The sequence below is a fragment of the Panthera pardus genome, unplaced genomic scaffold, assembly GCF_024362965.1.
Source record: "Panthera pardus isolate Hobbes unplaced genomic scaffold, ASM2436296v1 HiC_scaffold_6, whole genome shotgun sequence".
In the NCBI taxonomy this organism is placed as follows: domain Eukaryota; kingdom Metazoa; phylum Chordata; class Mammalia; order Carnivora; family Felidae; genus Panthera; species Panthera pardus.
The window spans coordinates 31,211,514-31,234,511 of NW_026526991.1; positions in this window are offsets into that span (position 1 = coordinate 31,211,514).

The window sequence follows — 22,998 nt, forward strand, 5'->3', positions numbered from 1 at the left end:
TAAAATAAATGGAAAAAACTTGTAAAAATATATAAACTACCAAAACTACAATAGGAAGAAATAGAAAACTTTAATAGACTGATAACCAGCAAAAAAATTGAATCAGTAATCAAAAATCTCCCAACAAACAGGAGTCTAGGGCCAGATGGCTTCCCAGGGGAATTCTACCAAACATTTCATGAAGAATTTATACCTATTCTTCTCAAACTATTCCAAAAAGTATAAATGGAAAGAAAACTACCAAACTCATTCTATGAGGTCAGCACTACTTTGATTCTAAAACCAAAGACCCCTCTAAAAAGAGAACTACAGGCCAATATCCCTGATGAACATGTATACAAAAGTTCTCAACAAAATACTAGCAAATTGAATCCAACAGTACATAAAAGAATCATTCAGGGTTGCCTGGGTGGATCAGTTGGTTAAGTGTCTGACTTTAGCTCAGGTCATGATCTCATGGCTTGTGAGTTTGAGCCCTGCATCAGGTTCTGTGCTGACAGCTCAGAGCCTGGAGCCTGCTTCAGGTTCTGGTCTCCCTCTCTCTTTCTGCCCCTTTCCCACTCACACTCTGTCTCTTCCTCTCAAAAATAAATGAACGTTGAAAAAAAATTTTTTTAAAAGAATCATTCACCATAATCAAGTGGGATTTATTCCTGAGTTGTGAGGGTGGTTCAATATTCTCAAGTCAATCAACTTGATATACCACATTAATAAAAGAAATGATTACAACCATATGATCCACTCAATAGATGCAGAAAAAGCATTTGACAAAACACAGCATCCATCCTTGATTGAAAACCCTCAACAAAGTAGGGATAGAGAGAACATACTTCAACATCATAAAGGGGATATATGAAACATCCACAGCTAATATCCCCCTCAATGGGAAAAAACTGAGAGCTTGTCTACCCTTGCCACTGTTATTTAACATGGCACTGGAAATCCTATCCTCAACAAAAAGAAATAAAAGGCATCTAGATTGGCAAGGAAGAAGTCAAACTTTCACTCTTCACAGATGACATGATACTCTATGTAGAAAACCTGAAAGACCCCACCAAAAAATTGCTAGAACTGATACACAAATTCAGTAAAGTTTCAGGATACAAAATCAACATACAGAAATCTGTTGCATTTCTATATTCATTCAATAATAAAGCACAGGAAGAGAAATCAAGAAAATTGATCCCATTTACAAATGCTCAAAATTAGCAAGATACCTAGAAATAAACCTAACCAAAGAGGTGAAAGATCTGTACTCTGAAAACTATGGAACATTTATGAAGGAAATTGAAGAGGACACAAAGAAATGGAAAAACATACCATGCTCATGGATTGGAAGAACAAATATTGTTAAAATGTCTATACTACCCAAAGCAATCTCCACAATTAATGAAATACCTATCAAAATACCACCAGAATATTTCACAGATCTGGGAAAACAATCCTAAAATTTGTATAGAACCCCAAAAGACTCTGAATAGCCAAAGCAATCTTGAATAAGAAAAGCAGAGAGGCATCACCGTTCCAAACTTCAAGCTATGTTACAAAGCCATAGTGATCAAGACAGTATGGTATTGGCCAAAGGAAATCACACCGATAAATGCAACAGAATAGAAAACCCAGAAATGGACCCACTACTATATGGTTAACTAATCTTCAACAAAGCAGGGAAGAATATCCAATGGAAAAAAGTCTCTTCAAAAAATCATGTTGGGAAAACTGGACAGCAACATACAGAAAAATGAAACTGGACCACTTTCTACTCCATACGCAAAAATAAATTCAAAATGGATGATAGACCTAAATGTGAGACAGGAAACCGTCAAAATCCTAGAGGAGAACACAGGCAGTAACCTCTTTGACCTCAGCTGTAACAACTTCTGACTAGACATGTTGCCAGAGGCAAGGGAAACAAAGAAAAAATGAACTATTTGGACTTCAAGTTAAAAACCTTTTGCACAACAAAGGAAACAATCAAAAAAACTAAAACTCGGCCTATGGAATTTGAGAAGATATTTGCAAATGACATATCTGATAAAGGGTTAGTATCCAAAATCTAGAAAGAACTTATCAAAGTCAACATCCCCCCCCCCCCACCAAATAATCCAGTTAAGAAATGGGCAGAAGACATAGACATTTCTCAAAAAAAGACATACAAATGGCTAACAGGCACATGAAAAGATGCTCAACATCACTTAACCTTAGGGAAATAGAAATCAAAACCACAATGAGATACCACCTTACACCTGTCAGAATGGCTAAAATTAACAACACAGGAAATAACAGATGTTGGCAGGAATACAGAGAAAGGGAACACTCTTATACTGCCTAGGGGAATGCAAACTGGTTCAGCCACTCTGGAAAACAGTATGGAGATTCCTCAAAATGTTAAAAATAGAACTACCCTATGACCCAGCAATTGCACTACTGGGTATTTACCTGAAGGATTAAAAAAATACAGATTCAAAGGGGTACAGGCACCCTGATGTTTATAGCAGCATTATCAACAATGGCCAAATTATGGAAAGAGCCCAAATGTCCATTGACTTATGAATGAATACATACATATACATATATACATCTATATATACATACATACACACAATTGAATATTACTCAGCCATCAAAAAGAATGAAATCTTGTCATTTGTAATGGCATGTTGGACCTAGAGTATATTATGCTAAGCAAAATCAGAGAAGGACAAATAACATATGATTTCACTCATGTGGAATTTAAGAAACAAAACAGATGAACATAGCAGAAGGTAAAAAACAAAGAGAAAGGGAAACAAACCAAAAGAGTCTCTTAGTGATACAGAAAAAGCTGAGGGTTAGTGGAAGGAGGCAAGCAGACGATGGGATAAATGGGTGATAGGTATTAAGGAGGGCACTTGTTGTGATGAGCCCTGGGTGTTACATGCAAGTGTTGAATCACTAAATTCTACACCGGAAACCAATTTTACTATATGTTAAATAACTATAATATAAATAAGAACTTAGGAAAAAAACTTTAAAAAAGGAAAAAAATATTATATTATTATAATAGTCTATGATAGTTTCAGGTGAGGCAAAGAGAAAGAAACTTAATTGGAGAGCTATTTTTCACATAATATCAATAAAACTTTAACATCAGTTAGTTTGATGATGGTTGATAATTCAGAGGAAAAAAGACAAAGATTACTCTGAAATCTAAAATTTGGAGGAAGTGCACATATAATGGTTTTCAACAGATAAAAAGAGGACCCAGTATTAGAATGAGTATATTGGAGAAGAAAGTTATGACTAAATCCTACAAGGGATTGAATCAGAACCCAGTGGGAGAATTGGGAAATGTAGAACCAATTATTTCTCAGAGAAAGGAAGAATAGTGGATTTCTGTTGTGTTTTAATGGTTTAGCATTCACTCTTCCCTTCCTCATAGCATCCCAATTCCCTTTGGGGAAAGTATTGCTTCTCCACTGGTTACAGTCAGATGGATGTGTAATTCAAGGTCCTACTTCCACTTAGCCAAGAAACAACTTCTGTAATCCAAGCTAAGCCACTTGGATGTTCTCTTCCCAGGAGTTTAATAGTTGGCAGAGTAACAAGAGACTAGAAACATCTGGATTCATCCCAGAGGTCAGGCCTGGAACACCAAACTATTTTTGCCATTCTTCCCTCCAGGGCTTCCTTGGTTCTCACAAATTTCCAAATCCACATTTCTAAGCTTCCTTTTGACACTATGTTCTGGCATATGATATGACAATATCCTTCTGGTAATTTTCTATTTTTCCTTAGGAGACTCCATTTGTGTCACCCTAGTCAAACAACTTTAGCTGATACAGAAGGGAGAGAGAAAGATGATAAAAGAATACTATGTTAGAAAGAATAGATAGTGAAATTGAAGATGTTCTTATAAGACATACAAATTCTAGGTTCCATAGAACTATGTTAGTTTAATTTAATTTTTTTTTATTTGAGAGAGAGAGAGAGAGAGAGAGAGTACGAAGGGGAAGATGGGCAGAAGGGGTGGGGCATAGAGAATCCCAAGCAGGCTCCACACTCAGGGCAGAGCCTTGGGATTGTGACCTGAGCCGAAATCAAGAGTCAGATGCTTAACCAACTGAGTCACCCAGGTGCCCCGCTAGGTTACTATTATTATTATTATTATTATTATTATTATTATTATTATTTTAATCAGGGGCTTGAAAAGAACTATAAGGGTTTTCTTTTTTCTTCTTTTCCTTCCTTCCTTCCTTCCTTCCTTCCTTCCTTCCTTCCTTCCTTCCTTCCTTCCTTATTGGAATAGTTATTAAAATGAATGTGTAAGGAATTGACTAAGAATGACTCAAAGAATTGCTTATCTCATTGAAGCTGAAAAATGAAAAATTCTAATGGAGGCTAACCAACATAATTATGCAATTTTCTTTAACATTATTTAAAAATCTTGGAATGGAATTAGACAATGTGAATCGGTAGGGTCATCAAGATTTTGGCATTGATGTATAAACTCCACAAACAAGTTAAGAGAGTAAAAGAATGAAGAGGGTTGATGATTATATACTTGACATGATGAACCTTGGGATTCTGCCTGTATAGGGAGGTACCTAGATCATATACATGGGGATGTGTGGAATCACTAACAACTTTGCCTATTCAAGATTGAACAATTTCATGGAAGATATTTATCTAGATGCCTATAGAGAGTACAGACCAAGGGAAAATCCAGTCTTTGATCCAAGAGGAAAATATGATTATAACCCTAAATGCAGCGCTGAACCACAATCCCAGAGAGTAATAAAATGCTGTAAATGTGAAAAATAGTGATAAATTCAGAAATCTTGGGGCATTAGAGTAGAATGAGATATGGTGTGATCCAACAAACTTGGAGGATGTTTACAATATCAAGAAACAGGGGCATACCTTCTTGTTGAAAAGCAATAAGCAGGGAATGAAGCTTAGATTAATAAACTTAGATTAATAAACTGAAGTTAAAAAAATTGAGAATAGGGAAGATCACAACAAAAGCAAAAATCAAACTTACTGAAATTGAGGAAGTAAAAGAGGCAGAGTGCTCATTCAGAGAGAGAAATCTCAGGGTTTAAAATATTAGAGCTGTAGACAGACATGTGAATTGTTAGAAGTGAAGATTATTAATGTAAAGGTCAAGGAAATGGAACTGGGATATTAAATGAACTATAACCATAAAAATCAATTATGGTTGTTGGAAAATTATTAGAAGAAAGGGTGAATAAAGTGTCAACATCTGCATTAAAAAAGGGGGAAAAAGTTACTAATAGATTAGTCAGTGATGAAGGGACAGATTGAGAGATAATAGCCAAGAGAAAAATGAAACTGAATAGCATATAGACTATTAGCACAAAAGGATTGTACGAAGAATTGTAAGAAGAATCCTGATTTTGTAGTAACTGTATCTGTCCTCTGTTTTTCCTTCCCTTTACTGGATCTTCAGGTCAACCCTATCTACCTGAAATGAAATAATGTGCCTGCTCATATGAGACTCACAACATCATGAAGAGAAATAAACCTCCATACAGACAGGTCCCTTCCACAGGGCTAGTTTCATCATCAAACCTTCTCCCCAAATGCTTAGGAGACAATGGGGAGGACACTGAGTTCTCTGGCCTGAGAGATGGCCACAGACAAAGGTAATACAGACCTCATGATAGGCGCAGCAAAGGTGCTGGACACAGCAGCTACATGAAAGGACAAGAGATTTGGGTGAGATGCCTAGGTTAAGGGTAATTGCATTTTGAAGGCAAAATTTGGAGGTTTCATGGGGAAGAGGTGATTTGTAAAAATAAATTTTTAAGATGATTCACAGTAATAAAGAACATGGATTTTAGAATCAGAAAAAAAACTCAATTAAAATGTTGGCTCTGCCACTTAACAATTATGTGACCTTGATCAAGTTCCTTACCTCCTGAGCCTGTCTCATCATCTTTAAAACAGCTAATAATACTCCTTCGTTACGTAAATTAATCTATATATAAAATAAGGCCAACAATTCCTCCCTAATTAGATATGTCCAGGATGTGAGCAAGTGCTGAGCACATAATAAGTTCTTGTTAAATGATAGCTGAAAACCAAAATTTAACCAAGTGGCTCTAAGTAGCTTTGAGTTTCCAATTCCTACGGCTTTTCTATCTTCACGTCATATTTTCCAAAATATCTTCTAATTTACTTTGTCCGCAGTTTTTTTAACCTGGCCCATTCAACCCATGGTCATATCTTTAGTCGTTTTATTTATTATTGTTAAATCTGTGTCATAGTATATATTGCATAGTATACTCTAGTCATAGATTTTTCCAGGCCAATGTAAATTCAGTGGATATTATGAATTGAGTAAAACCCTCACATAGCAAACTATATAAAAGCATTCTTTTGCTCTCAACTTTCCAATGACTTCCTATTATACTAAGTATGACAATGGAAGTTCTTACCATGTACTACAATTTTATCATCAAAAAGTCAGGACCCTTCAAATGGTTCTGACGGACTCTAATGTAATTTCCTCCAGTCAATTCTACCCCACCCCACCCCATCTCTGCCTTAGCTCACTCTGTTTCAGTCCCTTATTTTTTCTAGAGCAATAAAAGTACATTCTCCTGTGAGACTATTCGATCTTGCTCTTCCCTTCTCCTGGAATGCTCTTTCCCAGATACTTTGATGGCCAACTCTGGCCCAACTATCTAAAAGGGAATACCTGCTTCCTTACCCATTCCCTTCCCTGCTTTTTTCTCCTCATGACACTTATCACTACCAGACATCACAGGTTTATTTATGTATCTATCTTCTCCACCAGAAGGTAAGCACCATGAGGGTAGAGAACTTGTATATTTTTATTAATCAAATATTCCCTAGTGCCTAGAACACCACCATGCATACAGTAGACACTCATTAAACATTAGTTCTAATTTATTATTATTTTCTTAATGGGCTTATGTAGATCATGTCAATTTCCAAAAGCAAACTAGCCTCCTGGAACTAGTAAGCTATTATAACAAAATTACAGGATAAAACACATCTTAGTCTGTTGCAGCTGCTATAACAAAATACCACAGACTAGATAGCTAATATACAACAGAGATTTATTTCTCATAGTTCTAGAGGCTGGGAAGTCCAAGATCAAAGCACCAACGGATTCAGTGGCTGGTGAGGGTCCACTTCCTGGCTGGTAGATGGCCATCTTCTCCTTCTGTCGTTAGAAGGTACAAGGAAGGTCTCTGTGGTCTCTCTTATAAGAATACTAATCCCTTTCATTATGGCTCCATTATCATGATCTAAGCACCTCCAAAGGCCCTGCCTCCTAATTCCAATCACTGTGGAAGTTAGATCTTTACATATGAACTTTGAGGAGACACAAATGTTCAATCTTTGGCACCAGGCTGATATACAAAAATTAATCACTTTTCTATACACTAGCAATGAACAGGTAGAGTTTGACAATAAAAACACAATAACATTTATATTAGCCACCCCTAAATTAAATACTTAGGTATAAATCTAACAATGCATGTGTAAAATGCATGTAAAACTCTGATGAAAGAAATAAAAAAACTAAATAAGGAGAGGTATTCCATGTTCATATATAGGAACACTCAATATTGTTATCAAGATGTCTTTTCTTGATTTGACTTGACTCAATGCAATCCAATAAAATCCCCACAAGTTATTTTGTAGATATGGACAAACTGATTCAAAGTTTATATGGAAAGGCACAAGGCCCAGAATAACCAATTCAATATTGAAGGAGAAGAACAAAATGGGAAGACTGGCAGTACCCGACTTCAGAATTCACTACAGTTACTGTAATAAAGACAATGTGATACTGGTAAAAAAAAATAGACAAATCAGATCAGTGAAACAGAATGGAGAGCCCAGAAATAGACCCACGTAAATATAGCTAACTGATCTTTGACAAAGGAGCAAAGGCAGTTCAATGGATTAAAGATTGTTTTTCTAACAAATGTTGCCAGAATAACTCATCATCCACATGCAAAAATGAATCAAATGTGGATCTTAAACCCTTCGCAAAAATTAACTCAAAATGGACCACAGACCTAAATGTAAAGCACAAAAATTATAAGGCTTCTGGAAAATAACATAGGAAAAAACCTAGATGATCTTGGGTATAGTGATGATTTTTTAAAATACAACACCAAAGTTATGATCCATGAAAGTAATAATTAGTAAGCTAGATGTCATGAAAATTAAAAATGTCCAGGGATGCTTGGGTGGCTCAGTCGGTCAAGTGTCTGACTTCGTCTCAGGTGATGATTTCATGGTTCCTGAGTTTGAGACCCACATCAGGCTCTCTGCTTCAGATCCTCTGTCTCCCTCTCTCCTGCCCCTCCCCCCTCACATGTGCTTGCGCGCACGCACATGCTCTCTCTCTCTCTCTCTCTCTCTCTCTCTCTCTCTCTCTGCCTCTCTCAAAAATGAATAAACATTAAAAAGAAATTTTTAAAAAATTAAAAACTTCCAATGGTGCCTGCGTGGCTTAGTCAGTTAAGCATCTGGCTCTTGTTTTCAGCTCAGGTCATGATCTCACAGTGCGTGAGTTCGAGCCCCACGTCAGGCTCTGCACTGCCAGCATGAAGCCTGCTTGGGATTCTCTCTCTCCCTCTCTCTCTGCCCCTCCCTCCCTCTCTCTCTCTCTCTTAAAATAAACAAATAAACATTTTTTAAAAAATAAAAACTTCTGCTCTGTGAAATGCAATGTCAAGAGAATGAGAAGACAAGCCACAGAGGGCAAATATTTGCAAAAGACACATCTGAGAAAGAGTTACTATCAAAAAAGGGCCCAAGACATGAACAGACACCTTACCAAAGAAGATATAAAGATGGTAAATAAGCATATGAAAAGATGTTCCAATCATATGTCATCAGAGGAATACAAATTAAGACAACAATGAGATACCACAATATACCTATTAGAATGGCTAAAATCCAGAACACTGACAACACCAAATACTGGTGAGAATGTGGCTCAGTAGGAACTCTCATTCATCATTGGTGGGAATGCAAAATGGAACAGCCACTTTGGAAGACAGCATGATGGTTTCTTATAACATTAAACATATTTTACCAAGTAATCCATCAATTGTGCCCCTTGGTATCTACCCAAAGGAAAACTTATGTCCACACAAACATTGGCACACAGATGTTTTATAACAGCTTATTCATAATTGACAAATCAACCAAGCATGTCCCTAAGTAAGTGAATGGATAAACTGTGGTATATTCAGACAATGGAATATTATTCAACACTTGAAAGAAAAAAAAAAGAGCTATCAAGTCAGTAAAAGACATGGAGAAAAATGCATATTGCTAAGTGAAGGAATTCAATCTAAAAAACTCTATATTGTGTGATTTGAAATATGGTATTAAAGAAAAATTTTGGAGACAATAGAAAGATGAGTGTTTGTCATCACTTTTAGGGGAGAGGGAGAGATCAATAGGCAGAGCACAGGGGAATTTTAGGGCAGTGACACTATGTTTATACTACAGCAGTGGATATATGTTATTACAAATTTATCTAAACCCATGGAATGTAAAACACCAAGAGTGAACCCCAATGTAAACTACACACTTTGGGTGATAATGTTTCAATGTGGGTTCATGACTTGTAACAAATATACCACTTTAGTGGGTGAGGTTGATGAGGGGTATTGCATACATCGGGGTAGGAATATACAAGAAATCTCCATACCTTCTGCTCAATATTGATATTAACCTTAAATTGCTCTAAAAATAAGGCCAATTAAAAAACAAACAAAAAGGCCGACTAAAATATTCAGGAAGTAATTTTCCTGATTTAATAAAAAATTGGATCTTAGAGATCAGAATGACTTTCTTATCTATAACCTTATCCTATCAACTTAAAGAGTTGTTGCTTAAGTAAATTAAAATTTACTAGAGATATTGAAGATAGCTGTACCCTTTCTAAGTTTAAATGACCTATTTCCAAATGTACACAGTTTTGATACATGACTTGGATATTTCCAATCTTTAGGATTGTAAAATTCTTGGCATACCAATACTCCTCAGAGACCTTGTGCTCACATACAACAGTTTTCCTCTGCAAAGTTTTAGAAATAATCTGAGTTATTTGATGGGGTAGATATCATAGACTTTGGAAAATAAACTTGTTTCACTTCTTGAAAACTAGTTAACAAAGCATTACCGCTGCAAGGAAAAACTGGACTCAACTGTTCTCAAAATTACTACTAGCTAACACTTATTTAGCAATTATTTTGTGCCAAGCAGTATGCAGAACATATTATGTAAGTTTTTTTTTTTAAATACCCTAACAATTTAGGAGATAGTTGCTATTATCATCTCCATTTTACAGATGAGGAATAGAGAAGTTTTATTTAAACTAATGTAACTAGTTGAACGTACTGGGTTGAACAGTGTTGCTCCAAAATTCATGTCCACTCCGAATCTTAGCATATGACCTTATTTGCAAATAATGTCTTTGCAGTTGCAATTTTAGAGTGGGCCCTGAATCCAATGACTAGTGTCCTAGATGAAGGCCATATGAAGACACAGAGACACAAAGGGAATAAAGCCAAGTGATGGTAGAGGAAGACATTGGAATGAGGCATCTACAAGCCGAGAGAGATCAAAGATTTTTAGAGCACAGAAACTAGAAGAGGCTCAGAACTTCCAGAAGGAAGTAACTTTGCTGATACTTTGGTTTCAGATTTCTGGCCTCCAGACTGAAAGAATAAATTTATCTTGTTTTAAGTCTCCCAGTTTGTGGTAATTTCTTACAGAAGCCCTAGGAAAGTACTACAGTAAAGGACTATCTTAAATCCAGGTCTGTCTGACTTTAAAGGCTAAGCTTTTAGTCAATTTTATTGCATTAATCTCAGAAGGTTTTGTACCAGTGTCTATTACAACACTAATCACTCTTTATGGCAATTATCTATAACTAAGGGGAAAGACTATGTCTTATTCGTCTTTTTATTCTCAGGCCTAGCATGATGCCTGACATATAGTACATATTATAGGTGGTGGAAAAAATGAATATTTATTTCTATAAACAAGCAAATCCTTCCTTTGTGGTGCTCTCATTCCTAACACATAGCAGGGACATGCTTTGGTTAATATCACAACAATGAAGAAAATTGCCAGGAAATTAAGTTGGTAAATACACTTCTATACTTTATGAGCTTATTGTTACATTACTCCTTCATTCTTAAAGTCATGTTCTGCCTATTAATGATCTTACATTTGGGTTTTTATTTCACTCTTGAGCTCATGCCTTGTTACAGGCAGAGTTTAAAGCAATTATTCCATAACAATGAAATAAAATAAACCACCATAAAATAATTGCATATGAAAGTGGGACACAGCACAGAGGAAAGGAAAAGTTAACATGAAGGCAGGAGTGAGATTTGAATAAAAAATTTGCATAGAGTAGATCTTCTAGCTTGTTATTGATGGTCCACAAATTTGATGCTAAGGATTGTAACAGGAATCTCAGAATGTGAAGATATACTCAGAGTATCCTCAATTTAAAACATACCATTTGCTCAGAAGGCTCTTAAAATGTTATTCCTGGCTAGAGACAAAGAAAGATATTTCTCCCATGTCTGTACATAAAGAAGGAAATCTCGTGCATTGGATCTTAAGTTATACTGTCTTGTTGGGGAATAGGATGCTGTGCTGTTGTCTTAAGAACACAAATTTCGGAGTCATACAAAGTTAGGTTCAAATCTGGGCTCTACCACTTACCAACTTGGAGAATTTCCTTGAATTGGTTCTATTTTTGTTCCATTGGAGATAATAAAAGTTACTTCATGCAATTTTTATGAGGCTTAAAAGAAGAAAGATCTGTAAAACATTTGGCAGGGAGGAGACGCACCTCATTAGTTCTCTTCTCCTAATAAATGATCACCTCTTCCCATAGATCTCTAAGCAATCATTTACTGACTAATTGCTTATTACCTTTTCTTATTCCAGATCTAAATTCACACTTGTTTTTAGCAACCCACAAGCTATTGAGTTATATTTTCAGTCATACACACTAGTTTATATTTAGCAGTGTGGCATGTATACACATTTAACTATGTATATTTTATTAAGAAGAATTTACAAAGAAAAAAGGACCAAAAAATAGTGATTCTGTACACTATTCTCTTCAATAAACACAGGCCTCAGATTGAATTTGATATGGGAGATTGGATGCTGGTATTTAATCCTCAAAATATGCCTTGATTTCTGTCTTACTGTGCATGTGCTTCACAACAATGAGCATGATGTGAGTTTGTAAAGATAGCATTTGTTAACAACCATGGCCCGTAAACCAAAGACAACTACTTCATCCAGCGCTAATCTGAGAAATCAAAAATTCCTTCTAGTTTTGGAGGCAAAACTAGTTGCATTGGACTATGGTGATACAACTGATTCCTAGTGGACTGTGAACCACAATTTTGATTCTTTGTGATCATGGGTACAATCCTGAGGCAGATTTGAAAACCTAGTTTGTACAGAAGATAGGACTTCGTCTTATACCCTATTTTGCCAGATAGAAAATAGGTGTTCAATAAATACATGGAGGTGGGGAGAGGGAGGGAGGGAAGAGACAAGTTTAGAATTTTAACAGACTTGCTGGTTGCATAAAACCAAACATTCATATCTATGTTCTTTCTCTCTCTGTTTATGATGTAAAAATCCTTCAGCTCTGGTCCTCTCTTCCTAGCTAGGAGGTTGGACTATCCAGGAAATTTCTCTAATTTTCTGTCTCTTCTCAACAAAAATCAAGACAACTCACTACATATTACTTTTTCCAGATTATTGGGCTTTCTCAGCCTCATAGGGATACAGATAAAAGAACACTAGATTGGGGTAAAGAGGTCTGAGATCTAGTTCCACATCCCCTAACAATTGAGGAACCTCTGGCAACATGCCTAACCTTCTCCCTCTGGGTCTAGTCCTTTCATAACTGCAAAGAGGAGGACTAGATGATCTTTATAAGATCATATTCATAGTTTTTGGATTTGTATTCTACTTATTTTAGGTCTTTCCCAGATCATGAAGACAGAAACACGATCCCCTGTGTTCCTTAAGGATGTTATATTGAGGGAAGCCTGGATGGCTCAGTAGATTAGGTGTCCAACTTCAGCTCAGGTCCTGATCTCATGGTTTGAGGGTTCCAGCCCTGCATCAGTCTCTGTGCTGACAGCTCAGAGCCTGGAGACTGCTTGCTTTGGATTTTGTGTCTCCCTCTCTCCCTCTGCTCCTCCCCCACTGATACACACTCTCTCTCTCAATAATAAACACATAAAACAATAAAAAATTAAAAAAAGGATTTTATATTGAATTTCATCTGACTCATGCAGTGGAAAACTCTTTCTGCTTTCCAAGATTGAGAGTGTTTAATAACAATCTGGGACTAACAATAGATTTTACTGCATCTTCAATTAAAAAAAAAGGGATTTTATGTGCTCCTACTTTATATTCATATCCAAAAAAATGTGCTAATATATAAAAAACCTGTATCTCATAATCACTTAAATGGTAAGCAAGTCAGAATTATATTTTACTAGTATATCTTAGGTTGGTATTTTCAGAAGGATCTGGTGATAGACTGACACGTTACATTTTAATGTAATTGGCAAACAGCTGTGGCCAATTATGACAGAAACCATCCACTGTCTATACACCTACATGCCTCCCTCCTCTTCCCTGCTAATAGAACCCTGGTGTGTTCAGCTAACATACATGGTTGGTCCTACTGAGAAAGCTGGTGCCTGTCCCAGTTTTGGAAGATGAATAAAAAATGACCTGAATTAATTACAGTAATACCATCCCTCTTCTCACTTCTCCTGCCCCATCAGTGATTTATTTCTGGGGCATCATGTGACTCAGTTCTGATCAAAGTGATAGAAGAATGGTGTGGTGAACAGAAGCTTCTGAGAAATTGTGCTGTCTTTAAAAAAAAAAAGACTCAGTTGGTGTGCTCTATGATCTGTGCCCCTCTCTTCATGCTTGTAGTGATATAAAACCTCAACATCCTGTAACCATCTTGTGACAATAAGACAGTAAAGAATGGATGCTAATATGCCTGTGATTGTCCTTGCCGACATCAGTGAACTGTCTTGCTGCCTTGGGCTGCCTCCCTCTTTATCTCATGTTATCTGAGATGAATGGTTATAGCAAACTCTGCTTTTGCTTTATGTTCCTTGTAGCTGAATGTACTCTTAAATGACACCACAACCAACACAGACAGAGATACTTAACCATGATAATAAGGCTGGACTTCTGAGAATTTCCGGATCTTTGAATGGCTATATTAAGACGTTTAAAGGTCAAAACCCCACAAATTCAACACATAATAGTTTGACACAATTGATTGCAACTACAAGCAGAGAGCAAGGATATATGGCTTTGGTAAACTAGTATGGAAAGGACAAGTCTTACCGACCTACTCAATTCAGGAATTTTTAATCAGGCTGAAAGCACATCTCTGACCTTCAGTTATTGCATAAAAGAAAATGTTAGATCATTCTAATGATATTTATGATGTTAAAAAGGTAATAATATTAACTTTTATTAACTGTTTACTAAGTGGTGAGCACTTTGCTAAGCTATTTACAACCGTTGTCTCAATCCTCACAAATCTATAAAGTACTACTATTCCCATTGTAGACAAAAGAACTGAAGTTGAAATGGGTTTAGTGACCTGCACAAATTCACACAGTAAATGGTGGAGCTCACACCCAGACAAACTCAGTATAATCAGTCTTATTTGTTACTAAACTAGTTCAAGAGAGTTTATTCCTCTACTTTGTTTCTAATTTTTCTAATTTTGCAGCAGCCTCAACTTATAAAAAGATCACAAGTACAATACAAATAACTTTTGTCCCAAACCATTTGAGAATAATTTGCCAACATGATGTCCTGATCACCCCCTAATCCTTTAGTGTGTGTCAGTGGTTTGAATAGTGACCCCCTCCAAAAAAATTGGTCCAGTCTTAACCTCTAGTACCCATGAATGTGACTTTCTTCAAAAATAGGGTCTTTGCAGATATAACTAAGTAAAAGATCTTGAGATGGGATCACTCTCGATTAAAGGTGAAACCTAAATTCCATGAATAGTGTTCATGATAAAACAAGAGACAGGAAGATTGGAGAGACACAGATACAAAAGAGAGGCACAGGCAAAAGCCAAGTAAGGATGGAGGTAGAGATTGGAGTGATGCATCTATAAGCCAAGGGATGCCAAGGATTGCGGGAGCCATGGGAATTGAAGGGAGAGGCTTTGGAATGGATTCTTCTTCAGAATCTCCAGAAGGAACCAATCCTACTGACATCCTGATTTCAGACTTGTGGCCTCCAAAACCATGAAAGAATAAATTTACACCACCAGTAAATTTTTTTACACCACCCAGTTTATGACAATTTGATTCAGCAACCCTAGGAAACTAATATGGTGTGTAATTCTTACAAACAGGGACATTCTTCTACAAAATCACAATAGAGCCATTAAAATCAGGCAATTAACAATGATACACCATTGCCAGCTAATCCATTCAATTTCACTGATTGTCCTAACAATCTCCTAAAGAGCAGAGGATCCAGTTCAGAATCACACTTTGCAGTTCAATGTCACTTTTCCTGACTCCTAAATCTGGAACAGCTCCTCAGCCTTTCCTCAACTTTCATGACTTTGACACTTTTGAAGATTACGGGTTAGGTATTTTGTAGAATTACTCTGAGTTTGGGTTATTCCAGCGTTTCCTTACGATTAGAGTCAGATTGTGCGTAAGTGGTAAGAATAGTAAAAAAGAAATGTTGTGTTCTTCTCATTGCAACCTATCAGGTGATATACAATTCAACTTGTCACCTTGCTGATCATGTTCTCTGATCACCTAGGTAAAATGGTAGCTTACAGAATTCTCCACTGTAGAATTTCTAATTTTTCCTTTGTCATTCATAGGCATTCTATGAAGAGTTACTTTGAGACTGTTGATAGCTAAGAGTATGGATTCATGGTTTCCTATTTTATTCAAGATGTATACTGTAACTGGTATTTTATGTTCAAATTGTCCCCCATTTGCCCAGTGTGAGACCCTTCAAACTGGCTTTTCTCTCCTTTTAATGTGCCCACATCACTCTGTCAGCACTTTCTGGCACAAACAGATGTCCCAGAATTATTTTGTTCTTTTCCCTGCCTCAGCTTTGGAGTCAATCATATACTGAAGGGTGGTATTTAGAAATCAAGATGCCGCTGCTAAGTGTCTTTGAGCCTATGAAATAGAGTTGCTACTCAGCCCTAGCAACATGCATGTATGCACACACCCACATTAAAACCTAAGCATTTCTTTATCTACATATGTTGAAAACCATGAGTTCACATTAATATATCAAATTCCAAGCCAACAAGACAGAGCTCCTTCTAGTTTATTTTTTTCCCCATACTTGGAATTCCCCTCTGCAAAGGTGAGAAATGTGGCTCCTATTATCTTCGTGCATTTACTTATTTGTTCAGTGCCTCAGTAAGTAATATCTCCCATTGCTCCTCTACCCTCTTCCCCACATGGATACATTCTTCACCCCTTTTGAGCTCTGATTCATTGTACCAGACCCCATCCCTGTATGGACACCCTGCTTACCTACCTGGGTTCTGACACCCCTCTCATCAGGGAAGCTTCCTCACCTTGTTGGGCTGCAATACTTTCCTGTAAGGATATTCCCTCATCCTACTTAGGTCCTGAAACCAGATCTGTCTGCTCCTGACACCTGCATGGACACTCTATAATGTCAGCTGGCTCCAATATCCCCATGCCAGGCTGCCTGCACAAGTAGACAACTTTTTTTAAAATTTTTACCTCACCCAAATTCTGATGCACCTAAATTGAGTTGTTCTGCCATGTGAATGCCTTCCTCATCCCACCTAGGCTCTGACCACTTATACCATGTCTGACACTCCCACCTAGCCTCTGGCATTAAATGCCTGAGCACTCCCCACATGGACACCTTCTCAAATTGTCCATGCTCTGATACCCTATTCTGGGATGCCCTCCTGTGTGATGTAATCTCTCCTGCTTGGGCTCTGGCCCTTTGCACCAGGCTCTCTCTCCATGAGGAAATCCTCCTCAATTTTCTTGTACTCTGATACTGAGCCATTGTAGCTCCCCTCACTCTGGCATAAACAATTAACATCTATCTTGATCAACCCCACTTAATGGCTTTAGGACTGAACGTTTCAGGAAGAGAAAGAAAGAGAAGGAGAAGATGAAGGAGGAGAGATTATTTCTCCAATAAAGATAAAAATCTAACTAGAAATTCAACTTGTAATATTGAGATATGCTTAATAAACTGAGGTTACCATTTTAATCCTGATCTGGGAAGTGAGGAGAGTTTGGGGGTCTACATTGTTTTCCTTACCATGATGGCAGCACTGTTTTATTTTTTTTAGTTCTCAACATATTTATAACATCTTTAATTTATATTTTAATAGAGTATAATAAGAGAGAACTGTCTTATAAAGCTATTGCTTCTATCACATAGGGTTGCTATTTTAGACAACTCCAGCATTTTCACCTTTCCATTGCCATGATATGCACCTGATGATTGGGGTCCCTGCCCAGTTTTCAATGGTGTATCACATTGAACTTTGAGTGTATTGCCCTTCTTAGTTCACTTTTTCCATAGTCAGCTATTATTGATCAAACTATAACCACTGGGACAAGGTAGTTGAGATCAAAGAAACTTCTAGTATTAGCTGTATACTGTGCCAGTCTGAATTTAGGAAAACCTGTTGGGGTGGACAAAGGCAATCATAAGTTAGGCCCGATTATGACTTGTGGCCAAACAAAAGACTGTGGCTCCAGAAAATTAAAAAAAATAAAATCAGTAGCAATGAGCAAATATACCCACATGCACACACACACTCTAAACTTCAGGAAAGGGTGATCTTAGGCTGCTGATCCAGACTCAACACAGAGACCTGTACATTCCTAGCCAAATAAACAAAAGTTAATGAAAGCTAGAGGGTCTTCTCTAAATCACTGTTTTTCAATTAAAAAAAATCTTTTTTTATATAAATGTAAGAATCTCGATTGCTCTCCAGTCTATATTCCATATTTTAAATTTTATAATCATTTTTCCTTTCTTAAAATATGATATTAACCTATGTACTGAACACAATTTTTCAACCTTGTAAGTCTCCTAGAGATTCAGAGGATTCTAACTCCACCTTATGTTCTCCCCTGACTCTTGGTATTATTTCTCCTTCTGCTGAAAATCAATGTTCTGGTTATCAGATGGAAAATAGGATTACTTCTGTACGTCACCAGCCATAGCTATGTATTAATTGAAAGTTAATGAGTGTGACCATTTAAGAAAAACTAAGAATTCATGATGCAAATTACTCAGATACGAATGAATTCCCTAAGAAGAGCAAGTATATATAATTTTAAGTTAATGATGCTTTCTCAGGTCAGCACGTGTAATAATTGCATGATTCCTGGTTCTACATGGCATGTTGCCAAAAGGTACTTAGCCCTCATTTAATCCCTTATCCCCTCCACAGGTTTTTTTTTTTTTTTTTAACAATTCCTAATTTACTCCTATTCTTACCCCTCATCATAGCTATTCTAAATCTTACTCTTTATATTACACCACTGCCTACTTTGCTCTCCAGGGATGACATAATCATTTACTTCTTCATGGAAATGAAGGCTGTCAGGGCATTAACACTGTGGTAGGTAGAATAATGGCTTTCTAAAGATGGCCATACTCTTATTCTTGCAACCTATGTTACCTTAGACAGCAAAAGGGACTTTGCAGATACAATTAAGAATATGGACCTTGAGATGAAGAGATTATTCTGGATTATCTAGATGGGCCCAATGTAATCACTACAGTCCTTAAAAGCAGAGAACCTTTCTAGCTGCAGACAGAGAGGTGTGGTGATAGAAGCACAGGAGATATTTGAGTCATGAGAAAGACTTGCCCTAATATTTCTGGCTTTGAAGATGGAGAAAGATGGCCACCAGCCAAGCAATGAGGCATTCTTTAGAAACTGAGGATGGCCTTCAGCAAACAGCCAGTAAGAAAACAAATATTTAATTCCTAAAAGCAAGAAACTGAATTCCATCCTAGAGCCTCCGGTGAGGAACACAGCTCTGCCAACACCTTGATTTCGGATTTGTGAAACTGGAGCAGAGGAATCAGATGAACCATCAGACTTCTAACCTACTGTGAGATCATAAATTTATATTGCTTCTGTCACTAAATTTGTTATGGCAGCAGCGGGACACAAACACCAATATACTCTTTGATATGTTTTGGTCTCATGCTTGACTGTTTTCAGATCATAAACATTGCAGTGTTTTAAAGGCTGGTTTTTAAAATAACTATAGGGTTTCAGCTCTCTTCCTTCTAAATTTCTAACTAGTTTATTGAGTTACACTCAGAAGGGCTCAAGTGGAAGGTAACTTCAGTGTTTCTCTACATCTTCCATTAAACTTACTCTCTTAGCTCATTCTTTCTTATCCTTGATAAAATCCCCAGAGAATGCCAGAGCTTTCAGGAGCCTATCGGGTGTGAAAACATAATCTCATTTTTTAATATAATTACAAGTGCAGTTCAGCCCACAATTAAAACGTAAATTCCTTGCTCTTATCTGCTTTAGGTCTTTGTCCCTTCCTCAACTTACTCCAGCCTGCACAGTGGAGTTGTCACCGTCATCTCTTCACTTTGCTCTTCTATTCATTTCTCTTAGCCATGGGCCTCCAATGTTGGAGCAGGGGGAAGGAGGAGATATAAGCGGATGGACAAGTTCTTATTGGACTTGTTTGACTATAATCAAGTGTTGGTGTCTTCTGGACATGTCAGATGACAATCTGCTTCTTTAGTGAAATGCTTCTGTGGGTCTCTTGGAGACTGTCTTGCTGGGATATCCAGTTGCTGGTCCCTGGCACTAGTGATATTTCCCCTAACCAGCTAGATAAGATATGCCAGTGGAAAGGAAACACAAGCCTATTTCCTGACTGAGGCTTCCAGGGAAAGTTCTGCTGCCTAAGGTTGACTATGTAGGCAAACTCTTATATGACTTTAAATTGTTTTAAAACCTAACAGATTAAAGGGGTGCCTGGGTGGCTCAGTGGGTTAAGCGTCAGACTTCAGCTCAGGTCATGATCTCGCCCTCTGTGAGCTCAGCCCGGCATCGGGCACTGCGCTGACAGCTCAGAGCCTGGAGCCTGTTTTAGATTCCGTGTCTCCCTCTCTTTCTGCCCCTCCCCCGTTCACGTTCTGTCTCTGAAAAATGAATAAACCTTAAAAAAAATTAAAATATAACGGATTAGAGAAATATTTGATACAATCACTCTTCCAAATACATGGAATTTGCTACTATTCACTTAAGAACTTTTCTTTTTTGGTATAAATGTCATACAGATTCAGGAGATTTAAATTTTCAGTCCTTTATTCAGATTAATGATTTATTGAACCAGTGAACTGCTCGCAAAAATGAATAATTCGTGTCTAATGCACATGTAGAATCTCATCAGATTGAGAAAACAAAAGGGATTTTTTCTTTCTTTTTAAAATTTATTTATTGTTTAATTTACATTCAAGTTAGTTAGCATATGGTGCAACACTGATTTCAGGAGTAGATTCCTTAATGCCGTTTACCAGTTTAGCCCATTCCCCATCTCACAACTCCTCCAACATCCCTCTGTTCTCTATATTTCAGAGTCTTCTATGTTTTGTCCCCCTCCCTGTTTTTATATTATTTTTGCTTCCCTTCCCTTATGTTCATCTGTCAAAAGGGATTTTCTGATTGAAAGGCTAAGATCAAAATTAATAACAAATAATGCTATATATCTTTTCTACATATGCAATGTGAAGTTTCATACACAAGGGATTACTTAAACATTTGCTTAAACCAATTATTCTTTATTAAATGGTTAAAAGGCACAGAGTTCGCAGGTATGAAATAAGACTAGAGGTTGCCTATTAGCCAGGAATACCTAGTTCAAAGGCTATATATCTTGAAGCAAAATTTCGATTCTCACAGGAGCACCTCAGTATATGGACAAACTTTGATGTTAACAAAAATTGCTGAAGCTAAGTCCTATATACTAGATTCAGCTTTCCCATACTATAAAATTGGAGCTTATTCTTCCAGGTAACAAAAATCTGTCTAAATTATACCTATTAATAATACCTTTTAAAATATCCAGCCAGACCTAAAAGAAATTGCTGGTCCCAAAGATATGATTCCATGTGAGATACGGAATCTAAGATAAAATACATATACTCAAAATCAGGCACTTTCAGGTGAGATAGGATTGGCAAAGCAGCACAGAATACTTTGGTGGTAGCACATTTAAATCCTTTTAATTTTGTCCAAATTTCTGATCTGTCTTTTCTCCCTTTTCTTTAAATATCCTGTAGTGTAACCATCCTACTTGGTCTTTCTTTCCTACTCTTTCAACATTTCATGACTTTATCTTCCCCAACATCTCAAAATTCAATGTGCTATCTTATTCTATTTTCTCAGGAGTCTGTCAGTGGGTTATGGGCATTGAGGAGGGCACTTGTTGGGATGAGCACTGGGTGTTGTATGTAAGCAATGAATCATGGGAATCTACTCTCAAAACCAAGAGCATGCTGTACACACTGTATGTCAGCCAATTTGACAATCAATTATATTAAAAACATTAAATTAAAAACATAAAAAAAGAGTCTGTCAAGGATCAGTTAGATTTATCTGATAAACTATATCATGCTAAAATATTAATGGTTGGTTAGAGCTTTATGTCACTTACCCATATGACGCATTTGTGTTTTTTGTTTTTTAGTTCTTCAAGTACCTTCTGTAAAGATTATGACTAAATAATAAGCATTTCAGTCACTTATGCAAGCTGGTAAGGGAGGTGTTTTGGGAATGGTGCCTTGGGTAGATGGTAGAGTATATTTTTTGTGAGGTATCAACTCTACTTGTAAGATCTTCAGTAATAAGCATTATAGTGTGAGGACCTAAGATTACAGATTCTGGAGTCAGAACATCTAAGTTCAGGTTCTTACTCTGCTTGCTACTCCCTTGCTGTGTGAAGGCAGAAGCTATTTCTCTTTATGCCTCTGTTAGGGTAATAAAGTACCTACCTCATAGAGTTCTTGTGAGGATAAATAAATGAATACATATTAAAGTGATCTGAATGGTACCTGTCATATCCTGAACACTCTCTGTATTTGCTATTATTGTTATTATTATTATTATTATTATTATTGTTAATTATTAAGTGAGGCAATACCATCTATAGTTCTTAAAACAGAGACAGGTACACAGTCAACACATAATATAAGCTACTGAGCTCCACTTTTGTATGTATATTCACATGTATGTTTGTATAGATAGCCATGGTTCCTAGTGGTTATCGTGATCTTTTAAACCATTTAGTATTTATTTATTCAAAAAATTTACAGAATATTCCACATATGCCAGGCACTATGCCCGCTATTGGGTATTCAAATATATTTTATATTAACAACAGGAGATGTGGTAAGGAGGAAAAGAGAACGAGAAAAGAGAATAATGAACAATAGAAAAGAAAAGGCAAAGTAATGAAGTGATAGAAGATCTTGAATAAAATCTCTGAACAAAACTGCCTAGAAAATGAATTAGAAAGCTCAGATGATCCAATAAATTCTGTTTAAAACATTACAAGCTGTAGATTATGTAAAGATAGGAAAGAACTAGGCATATTTATAAGAAGAGGCAGGTAATTGGCTGGGAGAGAGTATAGATGCCCAAATGATTAAAGAGACTATTTGCTTCAGGAATTCAGGAAAAAACATCAAGAGGGGACACTTTTTTTTTTAATGCTGGAGAGGTAATTGAGATAAGACACAAAAAAGAGACACAAAACTCGGACTCAGCTTGAAAGATGTCAGCTAATTGCTGAGTGAGTATGTACTATTGAGCTAAGATGAAAGTTCAAGGAGAGGCAAGGAGAATGCAGTGGCCTT